Source organism: Rhinatrema bivittatum, chromosome 7 (assembly GCF_901001135.1).
Source record: "Rhinatrema bivittatum chromosome 7, aRhiBiv1.1, whole genome shotgun sequence".
NCBI lineage: Eukaryota > Metazoa > Chordata > Amphibia > Gymnophiona > Rhinatrematidae > Rhinatrema > Rhinatrema bivittatum.
The window spans coordinates 193,288,943-193,301,636 of NC_042621.1; the positions used below are offsets into that span (position 1 = coordinate 193,288,943).

The 12,694-nt window shown below is 42.0% G+C and overlaps 2 protein-coding genes across 5 annotated transcripts in view; one reads left to right on the forward strand and one right to left on the reverse strand.

Annotated features, from left to right (window-relative positions):
- Positions 1–12,694, forward strand: part of CTNNA3 (catenin alpha 3) — a 2,257,234-nt gene that overhangs the window by 1,068,617 nt on the left and 1,175,923 nt on the right. The window contains exon 1 of one of the 3 annotated variants that reach the window (XM_029609718.1): positions 12,319–12,337. The exons of the other annotated variants lie outside the window; for them this stretch is intronic. The gene's annotated coding sequence lies outside the window, so the exon portion shown is untranslated. Of the gene's footprint in view, positions 1–12,318; positions 12,338–12,694 lie in introns of those variants that run through there. 3 annotated transcript variants of the gene reach the window in all.
- The window catches only part of LRRTM3 (leucine rich repeat transmembrane neuronal 3), a 372,911-nt gene that overhangs the window by 355,944 nt on the left and 4,273 nt on the right, over positions 1–12,694 (reverse strand). The gene's annotated exons all lie outside the window — the stretch shown is intronic.

Here is a 12,694-nt window from a genome sequence, read left to right on the forward strand (position 1 = left end):
TATTGACAATTCAATGGCAAATGTAGCAATTTTCAAAAGCCCTCTTACATGCTTAGAGGTGAATTTTCAAAAGATGTGTGCATACAAAGGTGCATAAGTGGATAATAAGTATTTTCAAAATTGCAAAATATGCATATAAGTCAGGGCCCATAAGTAAATGTGTGTGTGTGTAAAAAAAAGGGGTATACCAGGGGCATTCTGGGGCGGGGCCAACATTTACATTGCATAAGTATATATCACACATATATCACACGCCAGAGATCTTGGAGTCTTAATCGACAGTCACCTGAACCTAAAGCATTTTATAAAACACACTACTAAGGAGTGCTTTTACAAGTTACAAGTACTCAAAAAACTCAAACCGCTCCTATTCCACTACGATTTCAGATCCGTCCTCCAAGCCATTCTGTTCTCCAAGATCGACTATTGCAACTCCATTCTGCATGGTCTTCCAGCCTCTACCATTAAACCGCTCCAGCTGCTACAAAATGCAGCGGCAAGGATTTTGACAAATACCAATCGGAGAGAGCATATTTCTCCTATTCTAAAAGATCTCCACTGGCTCCCAGTAAACTTCCGGATCCTCCATAAATCTCTCACAATCATCCATAAAAATATCCACCATCAAACCCCGCTCGATCTGTCTTATCCTCTCAGACTGCACTTGACAGCCAGGCCTTTAAGGGATGCTTACAAGGGATCTTTACACGTTCCTACAATCAAATTAGTGCACCACGCAAACATCAGAGACCGGTCATTCTCTACCGCAGGCCCTTCCATGTGGAACGCCATGCCTCCGGACCTCAGACTGGAGACTTGTCTAACAACTTTTAAAAAGAAACTAAAGACATGGCTGTTCAGCCAAGCCTTCCCCACTACAAACTCCATTGCCTGATCTAGAATTGTACACCACACATCTTTCATGCATAATATCCATTAAAGAGAGGTTGGCCCCTTGCCCCCTCTTCTGTATATAGTATTTATTCTATTTTATTTCACTTTATATATTTATTGCTCCGTTCACCCCTTCTTTTTTTTCCTACTCCAAGTTAAGGCTTCCTTGTTATAATGTAACTGTATGCTCCGTATCTCTTGTTGATTGGTTAATTTTATATTCTGCTTAGTTTCATTGTAAACTGAATTGATTTGATTTGTATCAAGAAAGTCGGTATATAAAAGCCTTAATAATAATAATAATAATAATAATAAGTTGATATTTAAAAACCTTTGACTTCAACTGGACTGAGGAAAGTCTCACAAAGATGAAATTTCTACTTTGTTATCGCACCCTAGCTTGATGGTACCCCGTTATAGAGTCCATCAAGCTAGAGTGTGAGAACATAGTAGAAATTTCATCTTTTTGAGACTTTCCTCACTCCATATTATGTCAAATCTTCACCAATATGTACTGGCCCCTAAACCCTAACTACCACCAACACCTCACCTCGACCTATTAATTGGCCTTCCGATAGAGATAGAAATACTTCATGAGATAGAAATACTACTATGAGGGCCTTGTAGATTCTCTCTTTCTCTCCCTCAAAATAGGGGTTATCACAGAGTGCACTAATAGGGTCATTTATCAAAATGTACGAAGGTATTTTCACATACATTAAGGGCTTATTGCATGCAAAAAATACTGTTAACACATGTGATAGCTATACCTTTTCTAGTAGTGATAGCTTGTGTTATGTCTTTATTGCATTGTCTGCTCAAACTCAAGAGAGAGGGAGGGAGAGAGAGGGAGGGAGAGAGAGACCCTAGCACTAGATAGGTATTTATATTTCTATGGGAGACCCACCTAGTACCTCGAGGTGAGGTTTAGGTATTAGTGTAGGGGTTAGGGGCCACTTTGACATTCAAAGTGAGATGTACGAACAACATCAAGCTAGGTTGAGAGAACATTGCACAAATATCATTTTTGAGTGAGTTTCCTCACTCCGAGGGTCATCAAATCTTCACAAGAGAGCACTGTTCTGTTCATACGTCTCACTTTGAATGTCAAAGTGGCCTCTAACCCTTACACTAATACCTAAATCTCACCTCGAGTTACTAGGTGGGTCTCCCACAGAGATATAAATACCTATCTAGTGATAGGGCATTATGCTCTTTCTCACACATGGTCCCCCTAGTTGTTGTATGTAGGAAATACCACATTCTGGCACTTATCTCAAAGTGTGAAAAAGTTATTGTAAATTGCAGTAACTTAGCTCTTCACATAGGTATTACCACAGATTGCAATAAACTGCCTATTACCATAAAACACACCCCTTTTTCTATCGCAGGCGATATTTAGTGCATTTTGATAAATCCAGGTCTAAGTTTGCTATACTACCAATGCAGTTCAGGAAATTACCATATGGTATAGTAATTCAAACATGCCTCTTTTTGTTATTAACACTTTTTGATGCTTTTCAAACTTATCCAGCTATATGCCATTACTTATTTGGATAAATCAATATTTATCTGGATAAGCCTGAACTTGTGTGCTCGTACTTTTTACATACATAAGCATTAATACACTCATTTGTGCATATCATATGCGAGCAGATTATAAAATACAGTAGTAAAATACCATGTGCCCATATTCACAAGCATATGGGCTCGTGCGAGCAGTTCTTAAAGTTACCTTCTTAAAGTGCATTTACATGTGTAAAACCCAGTTTTAGGCTTGTAAATCCTTTTCAAAATTACCCCCTTAGTTTTTTAAGGAAAGAAATATATTCATATTTTGAAAATGTAAAAGTATGCATATAAATGCAAATCCATCGCAAACCCTACCCCATGAACCTTTCTGTTTTCTGCAAGTAAACAAATATACACATACAGACCCTAAGCATGAACTTATACCTGCAGATTGGGCAAGCAATTTTGTAAAAGCACATTTCTGCAAGAAAAGCACTGTTTTACTCACAAACTTTCTCCGATTAGTTTTAAATGTGCCCCATGCTAACTTCATGGAGTGCCCCCTAGTCTTTCTGCTATCCGAAAGAGTAAATAACAGATTCCCATCTACCCGTTCTAGACCTCTCATGATTTTAAACACCTCTATCATATCCCCCCTCAGTCGTCTCTTCTCCAAGCTGAAAAGTCCTAACCTCTTTAGTCTTTCCTCATAGGGGAGTTGTTCCATTCCCCTTATCATTTTGGTAACCCTTCAGCTGCCCTAACCACAAGAAAAGCATTTGTACTACATTATTATCATTGTAATTATTGCTCAATCTTGTATTCTGCCTTGCTTTTTGGAATGTAGCATTAGTAATGAACACTGCCAAAATCCGTACCTATTGTGTGCTGATTCAGAGTGTGAGTGTGGCTTTGTGTTTTCATAAGTAGAGAGTCCTATGAGGAGAGGAAGAGTCTCAGTGAGACTGCTTTATGTCTTAAAATGGTGAATTCTGTTAGGGAGGAAGAGCTCAGGAGATACCAACCCTGCTTTGTGTCTTTGCTTTTTTCTTTACCATACTTACAGAGTGAACCTAGAACAATGGGTGAGTACTTAATAACAAATTATGTATCCAAAGTAATTTAACATGAATTTTGTTAATATATAAAATATGAAGTAGAATCTATTATATTTGTAGTAAACATTTTCTAGGATACATTGTGATTGAGATGTTAATATATTACAGGATATAAATGACACATTATAGTTATGATGTCAATAGAAACTTTATCGGCCTCTGTATAATGTAAATTCAAAATATTGTACTGCAACTTGCATTACAATCTGATATAGTTTGACACTGGCTTACATCTGTCTGTTGAGGGAAAAAGGATCTGAAGAGATAAATTCAAATCTTGTGTCATAAGGCATTAAAACTAAAGGACGGGGGTAACAGTAGGACATTAAAATGTCACCCCCCAAATACAAATACAAATGCAATGAAAAAGGGCAAAAGAGATTAAAAAAAAAGTCAGCTAAACAAGTCACAAAAGGAGTCCAAGAAAAGCAGTATCCTATACCAGAATAGCTGGAAAGCTATGAGCACAAATGCTCGTAGTTTGGGCAATAAAATCCCAGATCTGCAAGCCCTAATGGTGGAGGTGGACTTGGACATTGTTGCTGTCACGGAGACGTGGTTCACGGATTCACATGACTGGGATACGGCCATACCGGGATATAACCTATTAAGGAAGGACAGAGAGGACAGAAAAGGGGGAGGAGTGGCTCTTTTTGTCAAAAACAATATCCAAGCATCCAAGCTGCAAGGAAGATGAGGCAAAGAAGAAGCTTTATGGGCTGTCCTAAAAAAGGATGATGGGGTATCCGTTTTTATCGGAGTGGTTTACAGACCTCCAAATCAAATGCAAGTTCTAGACAGAGATCTGATTGAAGACATCCAAAAGATGGGGAAGAAGGGAGAAGTGGTGATTGTTGGAGATTTAAATCTGCCGGATGTAGACTGGAGAATCCCTTAAGACATAAGAACATAAGAAATTGCCATGCTGGGTCAGACCAAGGGTCCATCAAGCCCAGCATCCCGTTTCCAACAGAGGCCAAACAAGGCCACAAGAACCTGGCAATTACCCAAACACTAAGAAGATCCCATGCTACTGATGCAATTAATAGCAGTGGCTATTCCCTAAGTAAACTTGATTAATAGCCGTTAATGGACTTCTCCTCCAAGAACTTATCCAAACCTTTTTTGAACCCAGCTACACTAACTGCACTAACCACATCCTCTGGCAACAAATTCCAGAGCTTTATTGTGCGTTGAGTGAAAAAGAATTTTCTCCAATTAGTCTTAAATGTGCTACTTGCTAACTTCATGTAATGCCTCCTAGTCCTTCTATTATTCGAAAGTGTAAATAACCGAGTCACATCTACTCTTTCAAGACCTCTCATGATCTTAAAGACCTCTATCATATCCCCCCTCAGCCGTCTCTTCTCCAAGCTGAACAGCCCTAACCTCTTCAGCCTTTCCTCATAGGGGAGCTCTTCCATCCCCTTTATCATTTTGGTTGCCCTTCTTTGTACATTCTCCATCACAACTATATCTTTTTTGAGATGTGGCAACCAGAATGGTACACAGTATTCAAGGTGTGGTCTCACCATGGAGCAATATAGAGGCATTATGACTTTTTCCGTTTTATTAACCATTCCCTTCCTAATAATTCCTAACATTCTTCTGCAGAATCTGACAATATATATGCTAGAAAAGTAAAGAAAAGCAAGAAAAGAATGAAACCTATCTGGTTCATGAAGGAGGTAGCTGATAAAATAAAAGATAAAAGAACAGTGTTTAAGAAATATAAAGGATCCCAAAGTGAGGATCACAAGGAAGAATATCTGGTGGAACTGAGGGAGACAAAGAAAGTAATCAAGAAAGTGAAAAGTCAAGTGGAAGAAAGCATTGACAAAGAGGTAAAGCAAGGTGACAAAACATTTTTCAGATACATCAGTGAAAGGAGAAAAGTCCAAAGTGGTCTACTGAAATGTGAAAAGGATCAATGGGTGGAGACAGATGAAGAAATGGCAGAAATATTAAACAAATACTTCAGTTCGGTGTTCACTAAAGAAGACCCCGGAGAAGGACCGACGCTAGTTAACAAGAAACTGGAGGGGAGTAGAATGGATGAAACTCTGTTTACAGAAGAGAATGTATGGGAAGAGCTAGGAAAACTGAAGGTGGACAAAGCCATGTGGCCTGATTAGGTTCATCCCAGGATACTGCAGGAGCTCAGAGATGAGCTGGCAGCTCCGCTGTGTGACCTGTTCAATAGATCTCTGGAAACGGGAGTGGTGTTGAGTGATTGGAGAAGAGCGACGGTGGTCCCGCTTCACAAGAGCGGGAGCAGAGAGGAGGCTGGAAAGTACAGGCCGGTTAGCCTCAACTTGGCGGTGGGAAAAGTATTGGAGTCGCTGCTGAAGGAAAGAATAGTGAACTATCTACAAGCAGCAGAATTGATGGACCAGAGGCAGCATGGTTTCACCAAGGGAAGGTCCTGTCAGACAAATCTGATTGACTTTTTTGATTGGGTGACTAAGGAATTGGATCGAGGAAGAGTGCTCGATATCATCTACTTGGATTTTAGCAAAGCTTTTGATACGGTCCCGCACAGGAGGCTTGTGAATAAAATGAGAAGCTTGGGAGTGAGTGCCAAGGTGGTGGCCTGGATAGCAAACTGTTTGAAGGACAGAAGACAATGTGTGATGGTAAATGGAACTTACTGTAAATGGAACTATTGTACTCTAAAGAGACAGCGGTGATGAGTGGAGTGCCGCAAGGGTCAGTGTTGGGACCGGTCCTGTTCAATATCTTAGTGAGCAACATCGCGGATGGGATAGAAGGTAAGGTTTGTCTATTTGCGGATGATACTAAGACCTGCAACAGAGTGGACACGCTGGAAGGAGTGGAGAGAGTGAAATGGGATTTAAGGAAGCTGGAAGACTGGTCGAAGTTATGGCAGCTGAGATTCAATGCCAAGAAGTGCAGAGTCATGCATATGGGGTGTGGAAATCCAAAAGAAGTGTATTCGATGGGGGGTGAAGGGCTGATGTGCACAGAGCAGGAGAGAGACCTTGGGGTGATAGTGTCTGATGATCTGAAGTCAGCGAAACAATGTGACAAGGCGATAGCTAAAGCCAGAAGAATGCTGGGCTGCATATAGAGAGGCATATTGAGTAAGAAAAGGGAAGCTATGATCCCCTTGTACAGGTCCTTGGTGAGGCCTCACCTGGTGTACTGTGCTCAGTTCTGGAGACCGTATCTCCGAAGGGACAGAGACAGGATGGAGGCGGTCCAGAGAAGGGTGACCAAAAAGGTGGATGGTCTTCATTGAATGACTTATGAGGAGAGATTGAAGAATCTAAATATGTATACCCTGGAGGAAAGGAGGAGCAGGGGTGATATGATGCAGATGTTCAGATACTTGAAAGGTTTTAATGATCCAAAGTCAACGACAAACCTTTTCCGTGGGAAAAAAAATCAGCAGAACCAGGGGTCACGATTTAAAACTCCAGGGAGGAAGACTCAGAACCAGAGTCAGGAAGTATTTCTTCAGAGAGGGTAGTGGATGCCTGGAACACCCTTCCAGAGGAAGTGGTGAAGACCAAAACTGTGGGATAAAAACTGTGGATCCATAAAGCCTGGAGGATGGGAATGAAGAGAAGAAGTATGGGGGTGGTATGCAGGATGATGACTACTAACTGGTGATTAATACCCTTATTCAATAAACGTTCACACAACATTGCTCTATGCTTCAACGGCAAGAGGAAATGTGGAAAAGAGGATTTGCATTCAGGCAACAACCAAAAAGGTAGCATAGTCTGGGTAAACAAATAAGCATGAGAGTAGCTTGCTTGTTGCGGTGGTTACTACCCCAAACCAATTAAGCCTGATACTTCACTTTCAATGCATATCCAGCATAGATCTCTGCTTCACTGAACGGGGGAAATGAAGATAAGAGGATTCCCATTCAGACAACAACCAACAAGGACTGAATTGCATGGTCTGGGTAAACAAGTAAGCATGGGAGTAGCTTGCTTATTGTGGCGGTTACTACCCCTAACAAATTAAGCCTGATATTTCACTTTGAATGCATATCTAGTGCAGCTCACTGCTTCAACAGCAGGGGGGGGGGGGGGATGAAGAAATAGGATTTACATCCAGACAACATCTAACAAGGCATTGATCTGAGCAGTATGAGTATACAAACATCGGGATAACTTGCTTGATATGACTGTTACTATCCTCAAACATTAAGCTTTATACTTCACTTTGATACAGCTTCAACACTGCTCTCTACATGAATGGCAGAGGTGGAAGGAAACTAGAATCAAAAAAGTTACCAATAAGGGCCCTGAACTCAGCGGTCAGAGTACCAGATAAGTATGAGAAAATGAGCATGAAAGCTTGCTGGGCAGACTGGATGGGCCTATTGGTCTTCTTCTGCCATCATTTCTATGTTTCCTATGTTTTAGACAGAAAATAAAGTCTGATGTGCTGTAATAAGTAAAAGAGGTATTGCTAGAGCATGGATATTTCAGGGACATCAGGAGCACCACCCTTCAGGTTCCCACCCCAATGGCATCATTTTCAAAATACTGCCAGTTGACACAAGGCATATCTTTGCCCCTATCATGTGATAGGGGCAAAGGGGCACCTGAGGTCAGCCAGCACCATTTTTCAAAATGGTGCCATTAGAGAAGAAGCACTTAGGGGATGCTCTTGCCATTGCTGGATCACCAGGGCTATCAAGTACATTTGCAGGTATCCCAGGTAGATGAGAGTGGAGGTCTGAAGAGGGTAGTTAGGGGGGCTATTTTGGGGGCAAAGGGGTGATGCAGGCCTTTAAACATCAGCCCCCCACCCAGACTAGAAGTTGGCCTTTTTAAATCTGCAAACCTACAAATATGCCTTGTATATGCCCCTCCAGGCCTACTGGAACAGAATCCCTCCCCTCTCATAGAACTGATATCCAACAACATCAACAACGAAAGACCAGCCATCCTACTCGGAGACTTCAATCTACATGTAGATTCCCAACCCCTATCTCCGTCTTGTGAAACCCTCTTAGCTGCTTTACAGTCCCTCGGCTTTGCTCAAGTCATCACCACCCCCACCCACAAAGCGGGGCATACGCTAGACCTCCTTTTCATCAACTCCTACCTACAGACCCCTACTGCAGCCTCATGCACTCCGGTTCCGTGGTCTGACCACTCCCTCATTGATATACACCTCAGCCTAAATGCTAACCCCACCAGCAATTTTCCACAAAACTCCTTCTCCTACCGTAAACCCTGCTCATCAGAGGAACTCTCTACAGCTCTCACAGAATCCATGGGCAAGCTTGATCTCTCTTCACCCGACTCTGCTCTCAATTCATGAGATAACCTCACCCGGGACATAGCTGACAACCTCTGCCCCCTCATCGCCCGTAGTCAACACTCGACCCCCACAAACAAGAAGCCCTGGTACAACGCTGAGCTACGCCGAATGAAACACGACCTCAGACTCAAAGAAAGAATATGGCTTAAAGACCCCACATTGCCAAACTCTGCCCCCTACAAATCTCACCTCCATACTTACCGCATCGCTATCCAAAAAACCAAGCGTGACTACTATGCCACTAAAATACACCAATACACATTCAACCCTAAAGCCCTCTTCAACTATGTCACATCCCTTACTAAACCTATCACCCCACCCACTTCGGAAATCGACACTAGTGCTAAGTGTGAAGAAGTAGCCCATTTTTTCCAAAACAAAATTGCTAACCTACTCCTCAGGTTCCCTCCTGCATCCACCTCCATGTCCATGACACCCCTGCCCAATACCTGTAAGACCATCGACCACCACCAATCCCCTAAATATGCACTACGCACCCTGGACCCTACGTCATCTAAGGAAATAGTGTCCATCCTTAAAAAAAGTAAGCCAGCTTCACACCCCTCTGACACCATCCCAACCAAGGCACTCCTCACCATTCCCAACATCATTGCACAACCCTTATCAGATATCATAAACTGCTCCCTATCCACCGGCACAGTTCCTGACACACTGAAACACGCAGTAGTCAAACCCCTTATCAAGAAGTGTACTCTAGACCCCAAAGACCCCTCTAACTACCGTCCCATATCTAATCTTCCCTTCATTGCCAAAATAATGGAAAAAGTAGTAAACGCCCAACTAATGGACTACCTAGAAGACAACTGCATCCTCCACTCATCCCAATTCGGCTTCCGTAAGAACTTGAGTACTGAAGCCCTCCTGCTTTCCCTTACAGACTCTCTCCTCATTGGTCTTGACCAAGGACACAACTTTCTCATAGCTTTCCTAGACATCTCAGCTGCCTTTGATACGATAAGCCACAACCTCCTCATCTCCAGTCTCTCAAACATAGGTATCTCAATACCGCCCTCCTCTGGTTCAAATCCTACCTAGCCAACAGACGCTTCTCTGTAAAACTGAGCAGCTCTGAGTCCTTTCTTTTCTCTCTCGCCCAAGGAGTACCCCAAGGCTCCTCTCTCTCTTCCACCCTCTTTAACATCTACCTCCTTCCGCTCTGTCATCTTCTCTCAGACCTCGGCCTCAAATTCTACATCTATGCTGATGATGTTCAGATCATCATACCCCTCCATAAAACTATCTCCGCTACCCTATGCTACTGGGAGGAATGCCTTACCTCCATCAACTCTCTACTCGCCTCCCTACAGCTTGCCCTCAACGCCTCCAAAACCGAGCTCCTCCTCGTCCACAGCCATCAAACCTTTAAGCTCCTACCCCCTAACGACCCTAAGACCCTCTCCTTAACTGCTCAGCCCGCTGTCCGAAACCTCAGTGTCCTAATCGACCCCCTCCTGAATCTAAAAACTCACATCAGCTCCGTCCTGGAGGTCCAGCGGGGGTCAGGGAGCGATTTCCCGCCGCGAATCGTTTTCGTACGGAAAATGGCGCCGGCCATACGCGTATGGCCGGTGCCATTTTCCGTACGGAAAATGGCGCCGGCAGGAGATCGACTGCAGGAGGTTGTTCAGCGAGGCGCCGGAACCCTCGCTGAACGACCTCCTGCAGTCGATCTCCTGCCGGCGCCATTTTCCGTACGAAAACGATTCACGGCGGGAAATCGCTCCCTGACCCCCGCTGGACCTCCAGGAACTTTTGGCCAGCTTGTGGGGGGCCTCCTGACCCCCACGAGACTTGCCAAAAGTCCAGCGGGGGTCCGGAAGGACCTCCTGCTGTCCAATCGTGTTCGTCTATGGCCGCCGCCATTTTTCGGCGCCATTTTGGAAAATGGCGCCGGCTGAAGACAACAAGATTCAGGAGCAGGAGCCCGTTCCGGACCGCTGCCGTTCCGGACCGCCGCTGGACCCGCAGGTTATTTAACTCATTTGGGGGGGGGTTCGGGAGGGTGGGGGATTTAATTTAAAGGGTCGGGGGTGGGTTTTAGGGGGTTTTAATGTGCCGGTTTTGCGATTTTTAGATTTTTAGATTTTTCACGATTTTTCACGATATTTTACCCCCCCAAACGGCAACAATACGATTCCCTCCCCCTCCCAGCCGAAATCGATCGTTAAGACGATCGAGGACACGATTCACATCCCTACTATAGCATAGCCATGGCACAGCTCAGACGTAGGCCTCCCAAGCTCTACTCACATACATAACTGTTTTATTTTATAACTGTTTTAGTTTCTGAATATTGCCCCCTCGACATTTCCAATTCCCAGTTGCCTTCCCTTGTTTTATTGTAACTTTTACTTCCTCTAATTTTGGTTTAATTTTTTACTGTTTCGTTAAAATCTTTGTTCCCTGTAAACCGAGTTGATTTGATTTGTATCAAGAAAGTCGGTATAACAAAGCTTTAAATAAATAAATAAATAAATAAATAAAATAGTAAAAACAAAAATGTCATTTACTTTTGCCATAGCTTCTTCTTGACAATGTAAGAGGATTATGTAACTTGATTGCCAAAGAAATAATTATCCAACTATCTTACTATCCAAGAAAATACTGTTTCATATGAAAATATATTTCTCTGTATGCTTCTATATTCTGTATTTTACATAGGACACATGTTGCTATAATCCTTCTACTTTTTCTATGGTCAGTATAGTGAGAGCTATAGACAGTAAAGTGAGAACTCTACTTTCTTTGCTGTTCTTTTGCTTGTTAAAATCATAGAGCCAATACATGACTATTCATCTTCCAGGAGATGGAAGCACTTAAGCAACACTCTCAGTTCCACTCAGCCCTGGAAGGAGAAGTTTGATTCATTAATCTAGTTGACTTTATACAGTATGGCTTAGCCATTAGATCATTATGGATTAGACCCCAATGTTGTTATGATGAGGAAAGCTGTAGCAGAGCAAAAAAAAATATGAACAGGATTAAATATAGATAAATTGAATTTGCTGAACAATTTAGCTATTATATATAGCCATTGGGACACTTTTTTACTACCAGTTTTAATTATGTATGGTGGAAGTTTTTCCTTACTTATGTATTTATTACTGACAGGTTTCTACATATGGTAAGCTTAAATGATAGTTTTTCATCTATTTATATTATGCAATACATTTTCCAGTCTAGATTAATCTATATACCATAGTCTATGTTGTACTAAAGTACATGAATGGCAGGATCAAGCTTAAAAAATGGATGATGCTTTTAAAGTATACTGCATCTTACATGCTTTCTCGAGAAACAGAATTAACTCTCACTTAACACATTGTTTGATTGCAGCACAATTGGTTATGATGTGTGAATTTTTTTTTTTTCATTTAGAAACAGCTTCAAGCTTAGATAAGTACATTCAAATCTACCTTTTATGAACAGGTGAACCAAGGAATAGCAAGGGATTTGCAGAAGAAAATAGGAACAAATAATGGGTAAATAAATTTGTTTTCTGTTTAATTCGGAGAATGAAAACACAAACCTCAGACACTTATCCATGCAAAAAAAAAAAAAAAATGATAGAATTATTTTTCACTTATATATTTAATTCAGAACAAAACATACTGGGAATAGCAGATTGAAAACTCCAGTCAAATTTTGTTGTTGCATTTCTTGCAGTATTTTTCTTAAATAAACTTTATGCTGTAACATAACATTATAATTCAGCATCTGCCTAAGCTGCCTCACTGACGTTAACCCTGACTAGAGCAGTGCAAAAGACTGCCATCATTTTATGTGTGTGATACCAGTGATAGAGCTGAGTGTACTGCAATCATTAAACAGCTTCTCTG